We start from the raw sequence: 27,810 nt of genomic DNA on the forward strand, positions 1-27,810 counted from the left end.
TTACAGATGCAGCAGCAGCAGCGACAGTTTGCAAACATCTTGGCAAAGCGCATGCTACAGGATCAAGGGCGGAAGAAAAGTAACCGCACGGCCTATTCTTCCCTCCATGTTCCTGCGTTAATACAGCCAAAGCACATCCATCACATTCATGCAAAAACAGCACAAAGGCCTTTTCATAGTTTGGTGTGCCCAAAACTGGTACAGAGCATAATGCAGTCTTGAGCAAATCAAACGATTGCTGGTGTTCTGCGTTCCATGGCAATGGCGAAGAAATGCCCTTCGTTGTCAAAGCCAACATCGGTTTGATCACTAGTGAAACATTTGGGATCCACAATCTACAGTAAGAAGCCATGCCTATCAAGGCTCTAACTTCCTTCTGTGTATTTGGGACAGACATGCCAGAAATGTGTTTTATACGTTCAGGTGTCTTCCCTCCTTTGACAGGAGATAGCCAAAATAGGCGACCTCCTGGCAACAATATTGAAACTTTTTAAGCGAAGCTTTGTGACCATGCTTAGCTAGATGGATAAGCAATAACACAGTGCCCTCCTTACAGGCGCTCTCAGAGTCAGCAGCTAAAAGCAAGTCATCAACATATTGAAGCAATGTACAAGTAGAGGGCAATTCAAGGGTATCAAGTTGTTCTTTCAAAGCCCTACTATAGATGCTAGGACTCTCTGTGTACCCTTGAGGTGCACGAGTAAATGGGAACGAGCGTCCCCCTAAGGTGAACGCAAACAAGTATCTACTATCCTGGTGTATAGGAATACTAAAGAAAGCATTCTTTAGGTCCACAACACTAAAGTAAGTAGCTGTAGCTGGAATCATGGTTAAGATTGTCGTCACATCAGGCACAATTGGAAATTGTGGAGCGATGACTTTATTAATGGCTCGTAGATCAATTATGAAACGGAATGGAATTGCATTATCGCCTTTCTTGTACACGGGTAAAATCGGACTATTGCACAAACTTCCTGTAATTTCTTCAATCACCCCGCGATGCACAAAATCGGAAACAATGCATTTCAAAGCTCGCTCGCCTTCAACTGAAATCTTATACTGGGGAATTTGTGGCAGCTCAATTCCATGTTTCAAAACTATCTTAACAGGCTCAATCTGTAAAACACTGACATCATTGTCGTCAACAGCCCATAAGCTCTCTGGTACATCAATGAATTCTGGCGGCAAAGGCCTAGTCAAGAATTGCGAGACAGAAAATTGCTGGGGTGAAATCGTCAAGCGCACTCCATCAGAAGAACAATAAATCACTGAATTTAATTCTTTTAACAGGTTCAACCCCAGCAAATTCTCTCGACAGTCAACAGAAATGGACAGTGGTCCATAAAGGGACCCAAAGAAATGGGTACCGGCGAAGAAACCGGACAAACAACTGGCGTGCCAGAAAACCCTACAGAAACATTGGTTTGCACTGACAGTGGAATGTTTGGAACCCGTGAATGATGAATGGAACACTTCTGTGCTTCAGTATCTATCAAAAACTGATGTTTCCTATTTCCCACCACCATTTTAACATAGGGACCTTTCTGATTGACGGGAATAGGTGTAGGTTCCAAACCCTGCTTCGGGCAATCCTAACGAAACAGAATATCATCAAAAGGAAGCTCTTCAGATAAATATGTAGCAGAAGGATGATCAAAAATGTTCCTAGTATCCACACTCGGAGTCTGATTATCCTGTGAAAAAGGTTGCTGAGGATCCTGTGTAAACTGACCTCTACCAGGGCCCCCTACACCCGGGCGACCTCTGGATCATCTACCCATATTCCCAAATGTGTTGTTAGACCTTTGTCGAAGGACGGGGCACTGTGCACGCCAATGACTCTCTTGACGACAATAGGTACACTGGTTAATGTTCACAGGACCCAAGGGCACATTCCCTTGCGGGACATACTGACCTCTAATCTGCGAACTACCCCCTCTGGGGCCTCTAACAATCTGCTGTAATAGCACTTTAGTCTTTAAATCACCTTTTCGTTTTTCAACTCTTTTTTTTTCACTATTGATACGGTTCTCGTAGTACTGAGCCATATGCAGCACTTCTGATTGTGACTTCGCCTGCCAAGCGCTCTCAGAAGACATCATTTGTGACTGGATGTCAGGCAGCAATCCACGCACAAATTTGTCCACAAATAACCTTTTCCCAGACTCTGTGACTAGGTCTTGTCTGCTGAAATCTAAGAATACCTGTTCGAATCGATTAAAGAACTCGGTAGCACCCTCAGACTTCCCTTGGACACAGGCCGTAAGTTTGTCCCAAATAATTCTTTTATCTGGAATTATGGTTTTCAATTTTGCAATGATTCTATCAGGCAAGGTGATAACCTGGGGCGGTCTTTCACCAGCTGGCCTTTCTCCATCGAGTCTAGATATATTCACCCATGTATCTCCCAACCCTGGCATGTCGTCTATAGTTCTAACTTGTTTCCACAAATCTACGGGCAGGAGTACAGGAAATAACAAATCAATATCCCCTAAGGTGAACACTGAGGACTGCAAGACGGACTCTATTTCGTTATAGAATCCTTTCAGATTTTTGCTAATATCAGGAATAGATTGTCTAATAGTATTCACTTCCTGTCTTGAGAACGGGACGTGAACAAACTGCATTACAGAATGCGCAGGAATGTTCACAGCAACTGCATTTGCTGCAGGATCAGCCGCAATCTCAACCTTCGGGACGAATGTCGGAGGAACCTCTCTCATAGGCAACTGAGAAGTAGGCAACTCTGAACGCTTACTAAACAACAGAGCTAAGTTGAGCGCTAAAGCAGTCGAAGAAGTGTCAAGTGAAAAAGCTCTCTTATAAATACTCAATAACTCTGTGGGACAACTAATCTTTCTTTATACATAATCATCCTGTAGGTACTCTATCATTACCTGTATCACTTTCCTCTGCATTTCTGGAGTATACTGACTATATGTGTCATATACTTCAACTGGAGTTATCGACATATCTGAAATCCATCTAAGCACGTCCTTCGTACAAATTTGTGCTTCCTCAGATATCGATTTACGACAAGGAAGCAACCGTTTCTGTACATACATACTTTCCCCCTCATCATCCTCATTCTGTAACCTTTCCAACTCCTTTCTATGCCCAAATAACCTCTCGACATGCTCATTTACTTTCTCCACAGTGTCTCTAGAAAACGCTAAAGTATTTAGATCCCTTAACCCTTGCGGGAGATCTGCATTATTTAATTTACCCCACATTACACATAAACCTTCAATAAAAACATTTTTCTCAGGAAAATTATCCATATTACAAAGTGTGGCAAAAACATTAGCTTGATCATCCCTCTGCATACAATGCTTAGCCCATGCAATCAAATCACGTTTCTTCTCTGGTGGTACAGTATTGCGAGTGACAACCTTTGACCCTGCATCCTGATCGGCTACAAGCGGCACAGGACCACTTGGAAGAGAGGGGGCAGGCAAATTCAATGGAGGTACTGTTACTGGTGCGATAAGAAGAGGTGGAGGAGCTGGATGAAGAGGAACATTAGGAGGAGCAGGAACAACGGGAACAACAGCAGACAGAGCAGGAATAGCAGGAGGAAGAGGCAAGGCAGCAGGAAGAGGAACATACAGAGGTGGCGCAGAGGCACCAGGCCTTTGTTCATTTAACAATTTGTCTATGAATTCGTCAGAAGCATGAAGGTCTTTAGAAGGATACATTTTCTGTATTCCAAGTGAGAAAGCCCTATCCATATTCCTAGTCGATTCAGAATGTTTATCTTGGTCATACAATAATGCTTTTTCGGCGTTCGTCCTTTGACAGCACGCATGTTTTTCTCTACTTTTAAGTTGCTGTAACGCTTCTTTTTTCCAATTCTGCAAAACATCAAATGCTGCAGGTCTAGCCTTTTTCTTTAATAGTATCGACTCTAAATACTCAATGCGAGGGATTTCAAAACTACCATTGATTGGCCATTGAAGTTCGGAGGCATGTCTGGTTTGTCTGTGCCAAATGTCATTAAATACTATACTTCCAATGCCATGCTTACAGTACATAGTACATGCCGGCGACCCCTCCTGTGGTGCCGGACGGCTAAATTCCAAAGATTGTCTATCGCTGCGGAACAACGCCCTGAAGCAGGTAGACAATTTGCCAGGCATATCAAATTATTGGTGTTACCTGATCAATACTTGTGTCTGCAGATATAATATGCCAAAATCAAATTATCATGGTTATATTAAGAGTCGGGTCACGACTCACCTGATCAAGCCTAAGGAGGTCCGATCGGATTTCAAAGAATCTTACCTAACTAATCTTACCTCGTGTATGGTGATTTTGGCAAATCTGCCCGCCTCGATAAGTGGACCCTCGTCAAGATGCCGTCCCAGACCACAAGCTAATCGTCCAGGGATCGGATCGTGCAGCGCTGAGGTGTCGCATCTCGTTCAGTGGGGCCCCTTTTTGTCACACCGTCCCATCCCGGTACGATAGCCTGCGTCAATCTTCAACAATCCGGCATCAATCTTGAGGGTCCCTATTCGGGCGCCACCTGTGAAAACAGAATCAAAATACTGAGGCTGAGTACCCCAAAAGGAAATACAGCAAACACGGGTTACAAAGGAACATACAAAGTACTTTATTTTATACTGAATTCAGTTACGAAGAACAGAGCAAAATCAGATAGCTATCGGCCCTCAGTGCAACACAGCGAACTCCAGCGTGGTTCAGTGTGTTCAATGAGAGACGCTGTACATTAGAATTCATGGCTCTTTTATACTATTTGCGAACAGGATGTCCAACCCTACTTCGGGTTAATATTCCTCTAATACATTACTGATCGAGGGTTCATGCCTAGTTTGCATATCCACATGTAACTGGTTTGCTTTTAATACATATATCAACAAGCCTACACGGCAACTGTGTTTTCTGGGATTTCCCATGCAGATATTCTCAAACATTAATACAATGTAGTTAAACAAGCGTTCTATGTTCAGTATTTGAATACATTGTTCTCAACATATGCTCGCGGATTAGTTTCTTTGCACGAGTAATCCTTTACACACAGGTCAACGAAGGACAAGGTCTCAGTTCACGACCTCCACAAGTGGCCTGCAGGCAAGTTACATATTAGCTACATGCAGAGGTCAAGACGGCCATGTTGTATTTCGGAATGACATCGTCCACCATTTTAACTCACAGGGTGACTTTACAAAGCGAACCTAAAATGGCGGATGATCCTAAAATGGCGGAAACATTGATTTTAAGGTCAGGACCCTGTAACACGGATTTCTTCGCAAGTGACTTACAAGGAGCTTGGCGTAGGACAATATACATATATTCATTGCAATAGGAGGCACAATATAATTTCTCATTTGACAAACCCAGACCTGCAAAACCTCTAAACAAAGAATCGTAAGACCGGGAATCGCAGCTGGCGAATGGTGTGATAGATGTCAGCGGTACATTGGAACCCCCCGCACTGATAGCAGGGTGGAGAGACAAGGTTACCATTCTGGACCATCCTTGACTCCAGTGGCAAAAGAAACGCCAATGAGTTCAGCACAGCTGGTGAGTCGGGAGGGAACCTGATAAAAACCGAACTGTGTTAAGCTTAAATTTGCAGTGGCAACAAGAAAGAAGATTAAAACTGAAAATATCAAGAGGCTGTAGGGAGGCCGACGGAATGTGTCAAGGTGGTCATACAAGGGTCCAGCCAAATGCCTTGCACACTCGCACGTACTTGACACATTGGTAAAAAAAGTAAAGAATTGTGACATTGACGTATGCACCTGGCTGAGGGGAATGCTGTTTGAACTGTAAAAGATATCGTGACTCGGGCTGCAAGAAAGCCTGACTAGGGGCTGCAAGAGAGCCTGACTGGGGGCTAAAAGAAAGCCTGATTGGGGCTGGAAGTTAAGGGTTGGTATGAGCCTGACTGAGGGAGACTAACATTGTGAAACGGATTGGAGCCCAGCTCAGGGGGATCCACAGGTGCAGAGTAATCGCTCGACTTGAAAGAGAATTTAAGGGAACTTTTGTTTTATCGTTTGCAGTGCATCAGGCTCTCCGAAGTAAGAGACTTTTACTTGAAGGAGTCTTGGACACAGACGGTCTGAGCTTTGTTGAAAGGAACTGTAACGTCATACAGGAGAAGCCCAGGAGTGTGCTCTGCTTGAGAGTCCTGCCTTTGTCTCGTGCTAGAAAACGTGGGGAAGGGAGAACCCAGCCATAACATCCTGACCTATTATTTTGTGACTACTTCATTCTTTTCATGTGAACACTATCCCACACTGTTTTTATAATTTAGTGATAAGGATTAGCAATAGGTTTTTAAGTATAGGCCCTTTTATTTTGACAAGATGCCACTAGGACTGCCTTATTATTATTATTTTATGGTCGTATCTTGATCCCATATTAGATTTAGGTTTAGGTTAGGTGTTTTTCTCACCCATTTATAAAGTTTAATAAACACCCTTGAACTGTGATCACTTGTGCCCTTCTTTACTGATGGCTTGACAGAAAGATTCAATAAAACTCTGTATATCATTTTATGAAAATTGGTAGATAAGGATGGGAAAGACTTGGATCGAATGATGCCGTGTGCAATATTTGCAGTAAGGAAAACCCCTCAGGCCTCCACAGGCTTTTCCCCTTTTGATCTGCTCTATGACAGAGAGCCTAGAGATGTTCTGGACATGCTCCCGGAAACCTGGGAAGAATGAGAAGAGGCACCCATTCCCATCTCGCAGAATGCGAGAACATATGAAATTGGTTTGAGATCTAGTTTGTTGTCATGATGCATACCCCCGGGCATCCAGACCACGTCCATCAGCCCCGGGAGCAGGCATCAACCCCTGCTAGGGGCTGTCTGGGTTCAGTCCTGGCGCCTATGGCGCCAGGCTCATAGGTGCACACTTACCTGATGCAGACCATGCTGCAAGAAGATCCAAGCCCATGTGAGGCCTGGAAGGGACTACTTTACCTTAGGGACTATTTTGTTACTCGGATGTGGTCCAGGAGGAATACCTACCTGGGACTAATTTGGAGGCTATTTAAACCACGCCCGAAGAGCAGCACACGCTTCGCGTTATTCTGCATCCAGCAGCGTAACGCTCACCGTGCCAGCAGCAGCATCCAGCCTTCTGCCACGCCCTCGAACCTGGAGCACCTAGAAAGAAGGAAAGAAGCAAAGGTTAGAACAAGAGTATTACCTGATTTCTTACCTGATTCCGGATTCATCGCATCCTCAAACCAGAGGAAAGACTTTGTTTTAAACGCGTTGCATCGCCAGCAGCAGCGCCGCGCCACACTCACCGTTCCACGCAGCATCTCTTCCATCCGGCGCTGTCTCCATCTTTACATCGCCGAATCCCGGCACCTAAGGGGGACAAGAAACAACAAGGTGAGCAGAGAGAACAGACAGAGACAATCTCTTTAGCCGCCATATGCTTACCTGATTTTACCACCAGAGGTATAATTCTTCAGCACGCCACATCTTCTAATGCCGCACCTGTAAGATAAGGAGAAAGCAGCAAGTTTAACCCTTGGCATTATTTACCGGACAGTTTTGGGTAACACAGACTTTTACCGGAGCGCTTTCAGCTGTTAATCTTCTTATTGGGTCAAAGCTGCAAGATAAAAGAGGAATTGGACAGGAGTGAATTCCAGACATTTTGAACTCTTACGAACCATATACTTACGGCTCTTCGCCAGGACCTTTTGGAGTCAGGATTCATCTACAACTCTTCCAATATCTTCAGGCCAGTGAAATAACTGGTCATCAACGCGCCCCTGCGTGCTTCGCAGGATGGAGGGCTCATCCTTCAAGAATATAAGGTGAGATTGCTTGAATCCACAAGTGGCTAAATCTTTCTCTCCACTTGTAGGAGAATATTTCTATGGGCAAAGCAGACAAGATTAGTAGGGCAGATCCAGTCAGTCATCGCTGTACTACGCATCACGTGGGTGGAGGCCGCAGCAGTCCGGGTCCGACCGATGCCCCTTTGGGAGCCAGGTGAGCGTAACATTTGTACTCATATGAAAAAGGCCCAGAGGCAACAAAAATCTATTTACCACAAGAAGGTGAGCTTGAGATCATTCTCCATAGGGCAAAAAGTTCTGGTCCTCTTGGGTACCTCAGAAAACAAACTTGTCTCCAAGTGGCACGGACCATAAGCGATAGCAGAGCGAACAGAAACCTGTACTTATAAAATAGCCCAACCAGACAGAAAACAGAAGGTCTGCCTGAACGGAATAATTGATTTTACTGACCTGAAGGATCCACGTTTTGCGAACCGGCATTGTGAGCTGTCTCTGTGCTCCTGCCGGCACCCGGTACCCACTCGCTTCCTGGAGGAGGCAGAGCCACTGTGACACGTGATCAATCACATGCTTCCCAACGCCCTCATAACACCGGGGCTGCCTGCCGATCCGTGTGTGCTGCCTGAAAGGAATAATGGATTTTACTGACCTGAAGGATCCATGTTTTGCGAACTGGCATTGCGAGCTGTCTCTGTGCTCCTGCCGGCACCTGGTACCCGCTTGCTTCCTGGAGGAGGCGGAGCCACTGTGACACGTGATCAATCACGTGCTTCCCAACACCCTCATAACACCGGGGCTGCCTGCCGAACGGTGTGTGCTGCCTGAACGGAATAATTGATTTTACTGACCTGAAGGATCCACGTTTTGCGAACCGGCATTGCGAGCTGTCTCTGTGCTCCTGCCGGCACCCGGTACCTGCTCGCTTCCTGGAGGAGGCAGAGCCACTGTGACACGTGATCAATCACGTGCTTCCCAATGCCCTCATAACACCGGGGCTGCCTGCCGAGCGGTGTGTGCTGCCTGAACGGAATAATTGATTTTACTGACCTGAAGGATCCACGTTTTTCGAATCGGCATTGCAAGCTGTCTCTGTGCTCCTGCCGGCACCCGGTACCCGCTCGCTTCCTGGAGGAGGCAGAGCCACTGTGACACGTGATCAATCACGTGCTTCCCAACGCCCTCATAACACTGGGGCTGCCTGCCGAGCGGTGTGTGCTGCCTGAACGAAATAATTGATTTTACTGACCTGAACGATCCATGTTTTGCGAACCGGCATTGCGAGCTGTCTCTGTGCTCCTGCCGGCACCCGGTACCCGCTCGCTTCCTGGAGGAGGCGGAGCCACTGTGACACGTGATCAATCACGTGCTTCCCAACGCCCTCATAACACCGGGGCTGCCTGCCGAGCGGTGTGTGCTGCCTGAACGGAATAATTGATTTTACTGACCTGAAGGATCCACGTTTTGCGAACCGGCATTGCGAGCTGTCTCTGTGCTCCTGCCGGCACCCGGTACCCGCTCGCTTCCTGGAGGAGGCGGAACCACTGTGACACGTGATCAATCACGTGCTTCCCAATGCCCTCATAACACCGGGGCTGCCTGCCGAGCGGTGTGTGCTGCCTGAACGGAATAATTGATTTTACTGACCTGAAGGATCCACGTTTTTCGAACCGGCATTGCGAGCTGTCTCTGTGCTCCTGCCGGCACCCGGTACCCGCTCGCTTCCTGGAGGAGGCGGAGCCACTGTGACACGTGATCAATCACGTGCTTCCCAACGCCCTCATAACACCGGGGCTGCCTGCCGAGCAGTGTGTGCTGCCAGAACGGAATAATTGATTTTACTGACCTGAAGGATCCACGTTTTGCGAACCGGCATTGCGAGCTGTCTCTGTGCTCCTGCCGGCACCCGGTACCCGCTCGCTTCCTGGAGGAGGCGGAGCCACTGTGACACGTGATCAATCACGTGCTTCCCAACGCCCTCATAACACCGGGGCTGCCTGCCGAGCGGTGTGTGCTGCCTGAACGGAATAATTGATTTTACTGACCTGAAGGATCCACGTTTTACGAACCGGCATTGCGAGCTGTCTCTGTGCTCCTGCTGGCACCTGGTACCCGCTTGCTTCCTGGAGGAGGCGGAGCCACTGTGACACATGATCAATCACGTGCTTCCCAACGCCCTCATAACACCTAGGCCACCACCCTTGCGGCGTTAAGCCCGACAGGGGTAAAGGCCAGTGACTGTTATGCGGCTGTTTGGCGGCGTTGGCAAGACTATAAGACGCTGAGATCAATACAGTCTGAGCCATATCGAACTACCCCCAATTCTAGAAGGGAAGACAGAAAATATATAGTGGAGACTGCGGGCAATTAGCCTTTGATCCACTATACGCAAAACGATCCGGGAGGCAGACACAGGGGAAAGCCCCGGTATTTGGCATTCAAGAACTCAACTCTTTGTTTAAAAAAATAAAAAAATAATAACGCCCACAACAAGTAAAATATAAGCCACAAAACAGTAACTAAAATCTACATACAAGAGAAAAACATATCGTACAGTGACCGAACGGGTAAGAAAGTGTGCATATCTAAAACTCATTCTTCAAATGACACGAACAACAAAGCGCGGGAAACCCGCCGAACTAACACCCCCGCACATGAATCTCAGAAGAAAGACAATGGAGACGCCAGATCTACAACATGTAATGACCAAACACTGCGATAGCAACAAAAACACTACCCCTAGAGTATGTAACACCAAAGAATCACCAACAATTAGCAAAGGCGATACCAATACAAGTGGAGCAACAGAAAGTATTCAAATAATAGCACCAACAAATGAATGCGACGGAAACACCAGAGCACCATCTTCTCCAATCTCGAAAGCAGATATGAAGGCGATCTCCCCAATTAAAAAGATACAAAACACATCCGAACTAAAAGAGAAGCCTGTAACAAAAAGCGAAAACAAGAACTTAGTAACAGGAGACACGAAATTGGAAAAAAATGAGTCTATGAATGTGGAACGAAGCGACAATACTAGCCCTGCTCAAAAGAACCAAATCAAAACAAAGAAGGAGGATGGGATAAAGGAAAGGAGGAAAAAGAAAGAAAAACCATAACCCAGCAGGAAAAGGCTGCCAAAGCACAAAAGAAATGGCAGGCCCTATATGAAAGCCGTAGACACTCGCAACAACTGGACTCAAAGAAAAACGAGCAGACAAATCCTAAAACCGCAATATTATCCCTTGATATAACAGAAATTGAAAACCTAATGAAGAATCATGAAAGAAGAAAAGAGGTCTTCGGTAGCCCAACATCACTCGCAAAGAAAAAAGAGACAGACACTTGAACACAACAGCAACAAAAAGGAAAAGTACTAACACCAAAAGAACAAGAAACCCATAACAATGACAGAAGATCACAAAACAAAAATGATTGGCAAATAGAATGCGAAGAAACACAAAATCCAAATCAAGAATTATTGGACAAATGCAGATGCGATCAACATATTGAACAAGAATTAGCATCTACACCGACTTCAATGCTAGATCTACAAAACATGCTGATCACAACTACAACACAATCATTATTGCCATATATGAAGCTGCAAGAGACACTAGTAGATTCAATAAAAGACTAAACAAAATTCATTGCATTGATTGATTCAAAACAAAGTTACTTAGAACAATGCATGATTAAAATACTGGACCGACTAGATATCGAAGCACAAAACAGCCCCCTATGGCAAACTAGGCTATTTGACATTGCACGCAGCGACAGAGCCGAAAAAACAGATCTGACTCATGCACTAATTACAATGATGACACAAGGAAACCAAGAAAAATCAAAACAGATGCCTTCTTCAAACCCCCACAGTTCAAGCAACACGTTGATATGGCAAAAAGGGGTAGATAACAGCTATCCCCCAAAGAATGCAGAAAGACAAGAAGCAAAAAGCAATTTCACCTCTGTAGAAATAAATTGAATAGACCTTACTGGGGAACCTCTTAAAGTGATGAATACAAACAACCACATAGATATAGACAAAGGAAAAAAGGAAAGCAAACCAATCGATGACAAGAAACCTATAATCGATCAGAAAGGAAAAGAAACGTACAAGATCTTTGCGAAAGGAAACAAGACACAACTCAACAGAGAGCAAAATAAAAAAGGAATAACACCCACTAAAAAAAAAGGCAACGAGGATCACGCGCTTTCTTAAGAAACCTGACGAATCCCCCAAAAGAACTGCATCCAAAGATGAACAAAGTAGTACAGCAGAACAAACAAAAAACAAATGAACCCAAAGAGAACAAGATAGATCTAAACCACAACGATGAAGCCATACCAATAGATGAACTAATCAACCTATCAACTTATACGGAAGATGAAATTGATCAATCTGAAGAAGCCCAAATCGAAATGGCAGAGACATTGTTGATTACGATAGATGAATACGAAGAAGAGCATCCAGAAGAAGACCAAAACCTGGAAGAATCCGGATATGAAATGACACTTGATGAAATATCAAAAATTGAATGGGAAGATAACAACGAAACAACAGTGGATGCAAATAATCAATTCACACCGACAAGGGAATACAATCAAAATAATAATAATGACAAGGAGGAAACAACTGCAGACCAAACAGGAAAAGTAATAAAACTACCAATCTTTGTACTCCCACAAAAACAGCAGACAGAAAAAATAGACAAGAAAATAAAAATAAAGAGAACAACAAAAAGCGACAACTTAATCATGAACCGCTCCAATGTGCTAAGACTGATACAAGCTTTCCCAAATATGACAGAAATTACAACGAAAGATATACGAACTGTAGAATTTTGTGATGAAATAACAACGGACCAAGTGAAGATCACCTTTGAATCTGAAAAAACACTGAACAGAATGCTAGACAATAAACATATCTGCAAGCAGATAGGCTTCGAAGTGACCTTGATCGAAGAATTGCAAAATACAGAGCGGAGGAAAAAACAAAAAATAACAAGTTGGAGCCAGTCTGGAATGAACAAAAGTAGTTGTGAAATGGATGACGCCAATGAGAAGACACTATCTGAACATAAGAGAAAAGATGACAAGTATGAGAATAAAACAAACGAAAAGAAAGACTATCAAGACTGTCACGACCTCTACAGAAAATACGGAATATGGAGGCAACAAGACGATTCACCCATAAATACAGAAGAAAGATACAACCAAAAAAGATAACAATTAAAAGAAGACAACCTGCAAACCACCACGTTATGCTCATGGAACACCCGGGGACATAGCCATCTATTCAACACAACAAACCCGAATCTCATATCGGCTGACATCATTTGCATCCAAGAATCATGGATTACGCAACAACCGATAGCTGATGGCTACACCATACTAATGAACCCCGCAATCCAAAAGCAAAAAGGCAGACCGTCCTCTGGACTTCTAACTATAATCAAAAATGGCTGAAACATCGACATATTAGAATATGAAACCTTAAACCCGTGGATACAAATTACAATACTTAAGCACAAAACAGGAAACAAAGAAAAAGAACCTCCAACTGTGAATCACAAGGAGGACGGCATATGGGCGATATTGAACCTATATTGCAACCCGGCAGGAATAACGGATGAGAAATTTATAGATATGGTAACATCAGCAATAGACAATACCAAAGGGAAATATAATGAGACAGAATTTATATTATGTGGAGATCTAAACATCCACATATTTAACGAAAAAGGAGAAGAAATAGAAAAATCTCATCTGTCACCCTGTGCAAAATGCTGGACCAAAGAACTACTATACAGGAACTTAAGAAGATCGGATAGCATCGATACAATAACTGGAAGGCAAAAGGAAACCTGGGCAAGAGGCAAGTCCATCACCATAATCGATTACATCTATATGACTGAAAACATATATGAAGAACTGAGGGAATCCAGAAATATTAAAACAGAAGCAAGCGATCACTACATAATAAAAAGATTGTGGAACACTGGAAAAATGGCAAACAACAAATTGGACCCAACAAAAATCGAAATAAACAATGGAAAAAACAGATTAAGAATTGGAAAAAAAATTGAAGAACTGCCAGAAATAATGCACAACTCAACACTAGATGATTTAGAAAAAATCAACTATGGATGGCTACTCCTACCATACAGATGTCAATATACATCAAATGGAAAGCAAATAACAAAGAAACACACCCATGCATATAACGAGAAAATAATAATAAAGAAAAGAGAACTGAGAGCAAAAATAAAGAGGATAAAAAAACAAAATCCACTGGATAAAGACAAGGAAATCAAAACAGCAAAACAACAATACAGAAATTGGACAAAGAACAACAAAGCTATGATAATACAAGATGATGCAGAGAAAATGCTCCTGACTCTAAAGAACAGAAACATGAGACAATTATGGTCGTTATTACACGATCAAACACAAACACAGAACAGCACGGTCACTGATGTACCAGAAGCAAGATGGACGGAATATTTTAAAGATATTTATGGAAACAATGATTCAACGAAAGAAGAAAATAACACACAACAAAAAGAGTGGCAATGGGAATGGGACCATGAAGATCTAGAAAAGGCAATAAGTACCCTAAACACCTCCAGAGCCCCAGGTCCAGATGGTCTTTCCAACTCGATAATCAAGCAGAATGCAGTAGTCTGGACAGCGATATGCGAGTGCATCTTCAAGATGATACAAAACACAAAATAAATTCCAAACACATGGACACAAGCTGTTATAATACCCATATTCAAGCATGGAGACACAAAAGATCCATGAAACTATCGACCTCTGGCACTTTTAGACCCTTTGGGTAAGATTTTTGTAAAAATAATATTAGGAAAACTAGACAGATGGGCAAATAAAGAAAAGAAATACGCAACGAGACAAACCGGATTCATCAAAACACTGGGCACTAATATCAATCTATTTTTATTAAATGTATTGAAACATGAAGCTATAAGAAACAAAATACAAATTTACGCCACCTTTGTAGATCTACGGCTAGCTTTTGACTCTGTGAGCAGAGACATTCTATGGAAAAAATTGATTGCATGGAAATGCCCAACCGACATCATCGAACCGATTAAACTCTTATATGGGGACACCAGCGTGAGAGTCAGACTATCGAGAGACGGCTCCCTCACAGAACAAATCAAAACATGGAATGGCCTGAAACAGGGATGCCCTTTAGCAGCCACTCTATTCCACCTCTACATGGCCGATCTGGAAACAAGTATTTACACACCGCAAATAAATCCTCCAAAAATAAACAACACAGCCATACCCTGCACCATGTATGCTGATGATATAGTGCTTCTCGCAAAAACACCTAGAGGATTGCAGATTGCACTAGAAAAACTAGAAACATACATGACAAAGAATAAACTGAAAATAAACACGAAGAAAACGAAAGTCATGTCTCTAAAGAAAGAAAATAAGATCAATTGCCAGCTCCTGTCTTTCCATGTAGGAAGGGAAAAAATCGAAACAGTAAAAACCATAAAATATCTTGGAATATGGGTCTCCCAATCACCAACAGAAGAAGAATGGGTGGTACACCTCAAGGAAAAAACCTTATCCTTAGCCCGGCAAGTGAAAATAAATCACCGAAAGTACGGAAAATTCTCAATGACCCCTGTAGTTACATTCTACAAACAAAAAGCAACGGCCATACTAACATACGGAGCAGAAACCATGATAAATATCAACTCCAACATCTGGGACAGACTAGAAGGGTGCTTCTGGAAAAAAGTACTAAACCTGCCGAATTCACTACCCATCACACGAATTAGAGCAGAACTTGCACTTCAATTGCTCAAATCCATTGCCTCATGGAAACAACTTGATTTATACAGAAAAATTATGACCCAAACCAACACCGCACCTCTGGAAATATTCAGAACGGGGAATAATTGCAACAGAGAACATGCCTTAGAAAAATGGAAAACAGCGACAGAAGAGAAAAGAGAAGAGCAAGATATATCAATGGAAATGTTATTAGAGAGACCTCAAAAAGCGAAAATAAAACTAAAAGAGAATGACTGGATGAAGACTAATCAAGAGAAAAACAAATACCGGCATAATATACATAACCCATTTGATAACAGAAGAATTAACCAACTACCTTCATACCTGCAAATATTTCCGTCTTCAAAAATCAGAGATACATTTATGAGACTTCGGTTGAACATCCTCCCGACACGAGAAATAATGGCAGCAAGAAAACAAATTCATATAAGCAAAAAACACTGTCGATTTTTGCAAGAATCCCAAAATGACCGAGAGTTTACATCACATAATCATGATATGCCCAGCATTGAATGAAAAAAGACAACAATCGAGAGAATGGTTCATGAACACCGAGACTGTACTAACACCTGAGGTTCGCTGGGCGAAGATGATATCTGGGAATGAGAAAAAACTGGTGTTTGCCCTAATATCATTCTGGTACAATATCATGAATAATAGATGAGTATGACAACACAGATATACGAGGAAAGAAAACAAGAAGTAAGAAAAAGGACAAAGGTTCCATAGCACTCGCTTTATAAATTGAGTAAAGATCACAAGAAAAGTAAGATGAAAGGTTTGAATGCAAACCAAACGTTTAAAAAAAAAAGTCTATTTGTATCACGCAAATCTCTTGAAAGAAAGGAAAGAGAGCCCATCAGCCACCCATGCCAAAGTATTAGCTTGTCTGGTTCCAGAGGAGATAGATAACTTTGAATGAATTCCTACAGGGCTATCTACCAACAACAAGACGATCTAAAAGATGTAGTTACCTCATTTTCAGACACATTTTCAGAAAAATCAGGAAGAGTAAAAGGCTCATACCACTATATTAGAACACCTAAGGGTAAAGTGGTTCATTTAAAACCGTGTAGACTCCCCGAAGCTCGTAAACAGATAGTGATCGAGGAAGTCAACAAGAAATTGAAAGCTAATATCATCAAGCCTTCCTCATGTCCATGGTCCTCTCCTGTTGTGTTGGCCACTAAACCTGACCACTCCTTGAGCTTCTGCATAGACTTCCAACAAGTTAATACTATTTCGGACTTCAATGCCTATCCCATGCCACGCATCGATTTCCTTATTGATAAACTCGGATCAGCCCTCTTTCTGTCTACCCTAAACTTAACAAAAGGGTAATGGCAAGTTCCAGGGTATGGGCTAGATAAGGAAAAGAGCGTGTTTTCAATGCCGCTAGGACTATTCCAGTTCAAAGTCCTCCTTTTTGGTTTACACGGCCCGCCAGCCACTTTCCAACATCTCATGGATAAAATCTTGCAACCCTATTCAGTTTTCTGTGGAGCTTCTATTGACGATATCGTAATTTATAGTAAAACTCGGGAGGACCATCTCTTCCATCTTTATACCATCATGAAAGTCCTCAGAGGGGCTTGCCTAACTGCTAACCTAGCTAAATGCAGACTGGCCCAGTCAGCCGTAAAATACATCTGCTTCTTTGCAGGGAATGGGAACGTACAGCCTCAACATGAGAAAGTAAAAGCCGTCTTGGATACACCAACCCCGAAGACCAAAAAAGATCTTATACCATTTCTTGGGTTAATAGGATATTACCGTAGGTTGATCCCCAACTTTTTGCACAAAACAGCTAAACTAATAGATAAACGTAATAATGCCGAACCCCAGAAACTTAATTGGAATGACGAGGATGATATATGCTATAACATCTTAAAACAGGCTGTGCCAAACCCAGTCCTGAGGGTAGTCGACTTCTCTAAAGAGTTCATATTACAGACTGATGCCTCCCTTACAGGGTAAGGAGCGGTCCTGTCGCAGATTTGCGATAGACCCCATCTTATTTGCTAGTTGAAAACTTTTCACACGTGAAAGAAATGACTATGTGGTGGAACTAGAAGCCTTGGCCATCAAGTGGGCCATTTTCCACCTCAGGCACTACCTATTATGAAAGAAATTCACGCTCATTACAGACCACTCGCCCCTAGTTTGGATCAGCCAATGCAAGGACTCAAACCCTCGGGTCATGCAATGGTTTCTAGACCTACAACCCTATTGTTTCACTGTGGAACACAAAAAAGCAAGAGAACAGGGGAATGTTGATTTCCTTTCTCGATTCCCCTGTGAAACAAATGCGGCTACATCGCTTGTAGGAAGGGTATGTGAGAAACCTGAAGGTGCCTCACTGACTAGTGCCCGGGGATCTGTCATCCAGGTGGCCAGGACAGGGCCTTCGCTATTGGATCCAGTTCCTGGGGGTGGACCAGTGTGGGAGGATCACCTGGATGGGGGTTCCTCAGGAAGTGGAAGTGGGACACCGACCGGTGAGACGCGGTATCCCATTCTTTACAACACCATTTCCCCAACCTACTCAGTAGGATATTCAAAACCTCAACCCCCCCTTTCTTAACACGAGAACTTTTTCACAGACCGATTTGTCACGCACCTGGCAACCTCGCGCTTGTGGAATCCACTACATATTCGCCACCATTGAATGAGTGAGCACATCATGCTCTGAACAACGTTTCGCTAACGCTCTAGTCTTTTTCCTCCTGTCATGGCCACCTCCTGATCTTATTTATCAGTACCACTTCCTGACATTCCGCCTGTTGCAACCCTGCCTGCTCTCCATCTAATTTGGGTCTAACACTAGTGTTTACTCTTGCTACTTTTGTAATTCTGGCTCTCCCTTGTTTTATGCCTTGTTGCACTTGTCTGTTTCGTCTTCTGGCTTCTCATGCCATTTCCTCCCTCGTCTTTCCGGGCCTCGTTCCCGTCCTGTTTTCTTCACCTCTGCTGGTGGCGTCCACGCTCTGTTTCCTTTCCAGCGCTCGCTGTTCACCTCTGCTGGTTCTTTTTCCTTTCTACGGCTCTCCTTGCTCTGGTCTTTCTCAGCCGCTCCTCCCTTTCCCTGTTACCCGTGAAAGCTTTCTTTCTTCCACTCCCCTTTACGGAGAGCGTTGCCTCCCACGGCTGTCTCTACCTTGGCAGCAGCTGATATCTCTCCTCTTCTTACCCTCTGCTGCTCTTTCTGTTTATCCCACAGAGACCTTTCCATCTGGTTAGGAGGGAATTTAGACTTCTGCTACCCTAGTCCTACTAATTTATGGGGCCTTACTTTGGAGAACTGACTCCCTTCTTCGTTCGTTGCGGAGTCTTTCATCAACCTTCCCTGGCATTAACATCATTCTTTTTCAGAGCATGTTCATCTCATTGCTACACCAAAGGACTACCATAACTAAGAGTTTTTTTTTTTTAGCCAACTGGCTTTTTCCTCTGTTTTGCTTCCTCAGGAAGGGGCCTCTAGCCAGTCTCGTACATCAAGACGGCATGGTGGCTTCGTCTTGAGGGAGGCTATCTCTCTACAAAAAAAGAAGGAATATCAGCAAGAAGAAAGGCAAGAATACCCCAAGCAGTTCAGAAGAAATAGGTGAGGAGGAGGGGGTTTTATCTGAGCTGAGTGACGAACAAGGGGATTCTGACACGATTACCCTGAAAGACAACGGACTAATACCAGAACTGTATACCTGACATGTCCCAACTCAAGGGTCAGGCAGAGTCAGGCAATTACCACTAATTTCACACACCTGACTGCCCTTTCCCTTCCCCATAGGGATAAAAGGCAGATCATGAGAGCACACCCTGAGCAAGGCGGAATGTACGAGAAAGCAGTGATTCCAGGACAGCAGTTCAAACGGAGGAGAAAGGTGGCGCAACCTGAAAGGAGGTTAAGGAGAAAATTGCCCTTGCCCTTTTCAACCCAGAACTGCAAAACCTCTAAAGAAAGAATTGTAAAACTGCAAATCGCAGATGGCGAATGGTGTGACTGTAAGTGATTTCAATCCGGCACTTCACCTAAGTCAATGCCTAGCGTGTAATGCAAAACTGAAATCCTTATTTATTTTGTGTCTAAAAGTTCTTTTATTCTGAACGATGTACCACTTATATCACGCCCCTCTCTTGGAACCCCCCCGGTCACACTGAACCAGGAATCAGGCCGGTTTGCAAAGTTAAAATATTTATTTATGTATTTTGCAATATAATCACACTACGTTTAATGGTTAGACAATAATCACCAATGGGGTGAGGTAACACTAAGCAATCTCTTTAATCACAAGGAGTAATAGTGAACAAAACAATTCAGCACAGAAATAATACTTTTGTGTGTGTGTTCAAATCAAATAGCAATGTGGTTACTATTTCCCCCTGTCCCCCTGCACACCCCTCCGCCCCCCCCCCCCCCCCAAAAGGCAATGTAAAGACATAGGAAGAGAGAGAACAGGTTTCAGGAATGCAGAATTCAAACAAAATGTCAATCCCAATGTCCCCCTAGCAAACACAAGAGAGAAACAGAACTGATTGGCAAACTGTCAAAATGGTTTTAAAGTTATCTGAGAATGGATTGGGCAAAACACTAAATATGGTTTAAATGACTGAAATTGTTTAAATTCTAATGGGAGCCGCTTTATATAGTTGCAGACAAATATTAGCAATGATTTGACAATAATAAGCAATGTGAAAACTTAAAAATGATGTCGGGTGAAATGAAAAGTTGTTTTACATGTGATAGAAATTTCCTAAAACAAAATTTGGTAAAGCTTAGGATGTTAGCTGCAAGCAGAAGTTGAAATTTTGTTTCTAGCTTAAAAAGTGAGAAAGTTATGAACGTTTTAGTGGAGGTTATTTTTCTGAGATAGGCGCAAGAATGAGAAAACAGGGAAGCGCTTTCAAAAGACAAACAGGGTTTCTTTACACTAGGGGATGACTATGAAGAAGCAAATACCACATGGAAACACAGCCACTGGACCAGGGCGCCACTGGATCCGGGCGACTGCCTGCCGAGGAGCTTGCCTTCTTCATATGAAATATATGAGCGCAAAGATATTTAACAATACTAGTACCGAAGGAGATGATAGGGATAATATAGAGAGTTCAGGCAATTCAAAAAGATTTCTAACAATGCAGGTTCTGATGACAAGATCGGATAGATTTAGATAGGGATAGACTATGGATAGTACATATGCTAGTGATACAGTCCTATACTATGGATACTCACTATATATGTTTTGAACAGAACCGTCAGGAATTCTGGTCCGTCAAGGTTTCTGGACAGAAATTCTGCTGGGCACACGGGACTGGACAGACTGCTGGGCACACCGGACTGGACTGGGTCTGCAATGGCTCTGGTCACAGCTATCTGGTCACAGCATGGCACAGCACGGCACAGCACAGCAGAGCACAACTGGATTGGATCTTATGGTTCTGGTAATAGTTCGTTTAGCAGGAAAGCAGTTACAGCACAGTCTGGCTGTTTCTTTTGTTACCCTTAGATTTTGTGGGATTCTTTCTGGTTCTGGAAACTCAAGGCCTAGTTGAAAATGGATCAACTAATTGAATGGGCCTTTCTGCTTGCCAAGTTTCTGGAATCAGGAGCAAGGTATATGGATGGATCTGCTTCAGGGTGCTTCGCCAGGATAGTGGATGAATCTGTCTGTGTTTCTAAGTCCTCAGCTTTCTCTTTTTATGCATATGGTAAAGGGGTGTGTGTGCTAAATTATCCTAAGGGCACCCCCTAGGCAGGCTTTAGGTTAGAGTCTCCTCTCTCCCTTTATTGGAGGAGAAAACAGAGTGTCACCATGCTGATGTGGGTTTATGAGTCAGATAATCCTCCCCTTGCCTTTTGAACATAAAATCTACTTTTACTACAATACATATTTACAAATGTGCAACCTTTCTAACAATAACATATATAGATTACATATTTTGTAGGGCAGATCCTCTTCCAAGCCCCTTCGCTGTAGGATCTTGGGTCTGCTTTTGACAGAAATTCACCCTTTTTGTCTGGAACACATGGTCCAATTTCAGAGCAAATTTCCACGAATGTGTGCATTGTATAGGGGCATGAGCGTGTGAAGTTTCATGCTTTTCACATAAATACATTTGCTTTAAAACCATAATTTCCCCTGTTACTTCCCAGAACATAGCACAGAGTTCTTGCGCCTCTTAAAATGTGCAGCCAAAAATTAGGTTCACAAATCCAGGGTTTACATATTTTTCACAATTTTACACAGTAATTTATCAGTCTTTTTAAAAATGTGCTTTTTGTCCTTGTGAATCAACAAATGGTTGTCTGTCCCCGCCTCCTTCTCCTTCTGGCAGCTCAGAAGCAATCTCCTCCCCCTTCCTTCTGGGAGAGGCCGTTTATGACTCTTCACACCTTGCATATCCTTTCAGCCAGAGGAAATCCATTGTCCTCTTCCCCTGCAGCCCAAGATCTCCTCCCCTGATCTAATCCTCACAGAGATGTGATCTCCTGGCTTTCATGGGGGGAAGCTATCATACTGGTTGGGTGGCTTTGAGGCAGCTTAAATTCAATGTCATTTTGTTACATTTTCTTTTCTTGGTTTAAAACAAACTTGCAATTTTCAAACAAGCAGCTAAAACACTTATTCCAGCTTCTAAACCATGGGATTTAAATAGTTACAACCTAGGTTACTCTCAATAACAGGTCACTTAGTTTTCAGACATTAGATTTCAATGGTACAAGTTTAAATCCTTATGATGCGATCTACTGACAGCTGTCATACAGGCGGCTGCTGGTACTGTGCCCAGATTTTGACAGATTTCACAGGCAGGCACATTTGCTGTGAATGTTTTGATGACAAATTCCGCTTTTCATGACATTGTATGTTCATAATGATTTCTTGAACTAAGTGACTAGTAACACCCAGCAAGAATATTGGATGTTTGATGGTGTTTTGAACCGGCATTCTGTATGTTCAGCAACCAAGAAAGGATTTGAAAACAAGATTCTGGATTCCTTTCAGCAAGACACTGCTTTTCATGCAGTCTCCATTTTTACTTGTTAGCAGCCCAGTGACATGTTTCAGCAGTGAGGTCTCCGTTCCACCACTGACAACATGCATGGTAGATTTGGCAGCCATCTTTTTGTGTTGCAAAGCACAATTTCCATAGGTTTGGCACGCATAGGGATTTTGCGGCCATTTTGATAATTATGGCACCATCAGCACACAATGATGACGCAGGGTAGAGCATAAGTGGGTTATTAAATCCCACAAAGCCCCCCTCACGACTTGAAATTTGACCGTCCGTCAAGGAGAAGTCAGGAGATTGGGATGTCATTCTTTCTTTTTGGTCCAAGTGGAAAAATTCATCTGCTTCTCCCATCAGTACTCGATCGACAGGTTCTCCTTGTCAATTCCGGATGGGAGCATGGAGCGGTACTCCAGGCCCCTTGGGTCTTTCCTCCTGGTCCCCGAGTGGTCCTCCTTGGTTCTTGGAATCCATGGTTTCAGTACTATGATGACAGAACAGAGCAAGGTTACGGACATTTCCCCACTACTATTCATGTAGTGGGGCAGACAGATACATTTGACATACAATTGACAATCTTTCCCGCCTGTAATTACTACTCATTTTAACAGGTGGAATGGTTTTTAATGGCTGGAATTTTCTAGGGATCCGGAATGTCCCCCTCTGGGTTTCCAGATAGCTCCTCTATTTGCCGCAGAGTGTGCCTAGGATGGCACCTGGTTGATGTGGACCCACTTATCTTCCCCCTCTGCCAAACTGCCTTTGGGGATACAGATTTTGTAGGCGACTGGTGAGATTCTGTCTACAATTTCAAAAGGACCCCACCAGCTAGGAAGAAATTTGCGCTGTTTGGCCTGGTTCCTTTGCAAATTGCACAAGTAGACCCGGGCTCCTACTTGTTATTCTTTTCTAGTTGTCTTAAGGTCATAGTGGGTCTTCATACTGTCTGCAGATCTTTCTAGATTCCGCTGAGCATAGGCAAAAGCATGTTGAAGGTGTTTTCTCAGATTCTCAACATACGCATGAGTTGTGGAGGCATTTATCAAGGTCTGCTCTTGGGTTATGTACAGCAGATGCTGGGAAAGCACCATCCTTCATCCAGTCACCAGCTCAAACAGTGACATTTTGGTTGCCGAAGAAGGGGTAGATCTGATGGCCAGCAGGACAAGAGCTAGTCAAATGTCCCAACTTGGCCCAGAATCTGCCACAAACCTTTTTAATATGCTTACAATTGTCTTGTTGTATCTCTTAACTCCACCGCTAGAGGCTAGCTGGTAGGCAATGTGTAGTTTCTTTTTGACCCCAAGTATCTCCCACATCTTTGTCATCACTTCGCTAGTGAAGTGGCTACCTCGGTCTGACTCAATCCTTTGGGTTAGTCCAAAACACGAGAAGATATGGTTGACCATCATGGCAGCTGCTGTTTCTGCCTTGCAATTTCAGGCCGGGAGACATTCCACCCATTTAGTGAACAAGCATGTCACAGTCCACATGTACTTGTTCCCGCTAAAGAAGCGAATCACGGCCCGATGAAATCAACTTGTAAATCTGACCAAGGCAGTGCCATCCCCCTTTTTTGGAGGGGAGCACGGTGTGTGAGTGATGTTGGCTGAATGGTGCACACACAAGACACCCCTTCAAGTATTCGTCAAGGTCCTGCCCCATGTGTGGCCAGAATGCAACCTCTCGCAAGATTTCTAGTGTCGTATGAAACCCCCGATGACCGGCTGTGCCCGCATCATGGGTGTCACTTAGCATCAGGCTTCGGAATGAGGTAGGGATTACCCACTGGTCATGGCCAGCTTTGGATCTCCTTACAACAAACCGTCTTGGATTCGGAACATTTTTTGGATATTTCATCAACAATCTGAGGTCCTCTTTCCCGATGTAATCGGTATCAGTCAGGGGAAAGTTCTCAGGGTCCTCAATGTGTTGATAAAACATACCAATTATTGGATCCCCTTTTTGAGCCGTAATCAAATCAGCATCTGGGGTCTCCTTACTCCATTGTGCAGTTGAGAGTTCATTGTGAGCATTCGTCTGGGACCTAGTGATAGCAGTGACCTGGATTTCCCCCAACAGGGACTCAATCTCAAGTAGATCCCCTTGGATGGCTCCAGTTTTGGCCAGCTGATCAGCTAGGTCATTTCCAGTTTTGTCTGGTCCCTCTACTTTAGAATGACCCTTGATCTTTTTCCAGTAGATGGTCATCCCATTCGAGGTGACCAGATCATCAATATTTTTTATTAATTTTCCATTTTTCAATGGTTTATTACTAGCACATAGCATGCCTCTGGTTTTCCAGTTAACCAGGTGCTCCACGAACCCGTTCCGTACATAATCCGAATCTGTGATTATGACCAGTTTGTGGAGTTTATGTTGGACAGCAGTGAGGATGGCTTGATGCATAGCCATCAACTCTGCCACTTGACTACTTCGGGGAAGAATTTTGTACCCAGTGGAGGGTTCTGGGGCATCATTCACCCATGCATTCCCTACGCCGGCCACATGTTCTTTTTCCCCATTGTTGTCAACATGGTAGGAGCATCCATCCACATAGACAGTGGGCATTCCCTCACACTTGTCTTTTTCAAAGACTTTGTGTGGGGAATTAAGGTATGCCTCCATGTTGTCCTTGATTTTAAGACTTTCCTCCTCGAGACAGTTTTCTCTGGCACAATCATGCAAGTCAGCCAGACCTTTGGCGAGGGGACTTTTCTTGTTTTGGCCATATCTGACCTCAACAGGAAAGCCTTGCATTGACAGAATCCAGGAAGTAATTCGGGAATTACTCACATTTCCGGCCCAGATTCTGTCACTTTGGAGATATTGCAGAGGCTGGTGTGGAGTCTCCACCATGATGTGTTCCCCATGGATAAACGAGCAGTAATTCTTCAATGCCCACACCGTTGCCAGGAGTGCCTTCTCACAATCGTTGAATTTTTCCTTCACAGAGGATAAAGTTTTACTCGCATAGGAGATTACTTTATTGACCTTGTCATGCTTTTGATATAATACTGCAGTGGCCAAAAAAACTGCAGTCAAGCATGTATTTGAGAACCCTGTCTCCAAGAAGAACTCCTTGTTTTTGACCGGGTAAGCTAGGCAAGGCGCTTGTGAGAGGCTTCTTTTGAGTTGTCTTACTGCCTCGGCTTGTTCTGAACCCCACTCCCACTTGACCCCCCCTTCAAAAGATGGATCAGGGGTCTTGTGATCTCTGCGTAGTCCTCAATGAACTTTCTGCTGTAATTAGTTAGTCCAAGGAGGCTCCTTAGTTCCTGCAGAGTTGTGAGGTCTTTTAATTTCTGGAGTGCTTCCACTTTCTTTTCCTGGGGACAGAGACCCTGAGGAGTTATCTCATGCCCCAAGAAATTGACACGGGTTCTGCACCACTGTGCCTTTTGAAAGAAGACTTTTGCTCCGGCAGCCCTCAACTGTGTCAGAACATAACGGATCTCCGCAATGTGTTCCTCCACAGTTGAGCTTTTGACTAGAACATCATCTACATGGGCCAGGTTACCCCTTTCACCCAGGTCGGGCATGGCCTCGTGTAGAAAAATGTTGAATTCATTGTATCCGGAGTCCGGGTCCAAGTGTTCTGCTGCCCCCCGAAGGTGAAAGCCAGCTTGTATTGGTCCTCCCTACTGACAGGTACAGTCCAGTACCCATTGGTCAGGTCAATGACAGTGAATACCTGTGACCCAAAATCTGGGTCAGCCCTTGGTCAATGTAGGGAAGAGGCCATCGGGAAGTATGGACCCGTTTGTTGAGCTCCCAAAGGTCAGCACAGAGTCTCCACTGAAGGGGCTGCGGACTGCACGAATTATCCCACGGGACAAAAGGTTCTTAATTATTTCAGTAAGGGACTCCATTGATGCGAGAGGCAAGCGGTTTTGCTTCACAAACACTGGAGTCATGCCAGGGTCCGTGGGAATTGTTGTTGTGTGGATGTCAGTGTGACCAGTCATATGAGTCCACCGCAAAGAGATCTTGAAAATCTAAGAAAACTTGTTTCAATTTTTGCTTCTGCTCCAGAGTCTGCTCCAGAGTCTCACAGGCATCAGCTAGGTTGACTCTTTCTTCAACCATCTGCCTGAAGCCTGGAAAGACTTCCGGTTTTGCTATCTCAGCGGCCTCCTCCAGCTGGGTGGAGAAGTCCCTGGTCAAAGTGCTGATTTGGACTGGTGGCTTCAGGTGGGGAAGGCAGTTCTCGCAGACTTGGAAGATCGCCTCATCCCTCCTGAAGTCACAGGTCACATCTTCCTTACCATAAGGGCAAGGGCAGGAAGTGTACACCAGGCAATTCCCCCCCCATGCTGGGTGAAGATCCTGTCTGGTGTTGCGTCATCGTCGCTATCACTGTCAAAACAGTCCTTGGGGATTGGTCCTAACAGTTCATTACCTAAATCTATGGAAAAATGTCGGTCATCAACCGCCATTCCAATAATGGTGCCTGCGGCCAGAGTGATACTCTTTAGGTCGCTGTTATCCACCTCTATTGCAATGGTGTCGTGTTCTATATTGACTAGTGGTATTGGGTTTACCCCCAACCTTTGGTGTTGGAAATGGGCATTAAGCTGAATATAGGCGTCAGGGTTTTTCAGTTTCTGTCCTCTTTTAACTTTCACTTCCAGTGAGAATAGTCGGGTCCGTTCTGGGATGGTGACTTCTTCTCCAATCTGAATTTCAACTGCATAAGGCAGCAGTTGAGCTGACCTAAATGCTTTCTCTGGGTCATAAAAGTCCATGGGATTACCCGCGAATCGGGACCAAGCTTTGAAGTTTATTAGGTCCAAACTAATGGTGAAGTGATTGAGAATGTCACTGCCTAAATAAAATGCAGCAGGGACATCTCACATGACCCAACAATTATGGACTATGCTCTTGTTGCCTATGGAAATTTTGAGCATACACCTGCTAGGCAGGAGATGTTTGGAATTGGGTGTTTCCAGGTCCGCTTCCCATTTGTCTATCAGTTTAAATGTGGGATTGGCTGGATCTTTGGGAGTTTGCGGAACATGGCCTCGCTGATGAAGCTCTTACCGTTGTTCACACACACTCGGGCGAGAACAGAGTCCTTCCCTTCATTTAACTGAATAGGGATGAACAACTGCTCTCCAATTTTCTGAATATCTGCCAAGCTTTGAGCTGATTTTTCATCTTCCT

This window comes from Ambystoma mexicanum, chromosome 5q, assembly GCF_040938575.1.
Source record: "Ambystoma mexicanum isolate Mex_15411 chromosome 5q, UKY_AmexF1_1, whole genome shotgun sequence".
NCBI lineage: Eukaryota > Metazoa > Chordata > Amphibia > Caudata > Ambystomatidae > Ambystoma > Ambystoma mexicanum.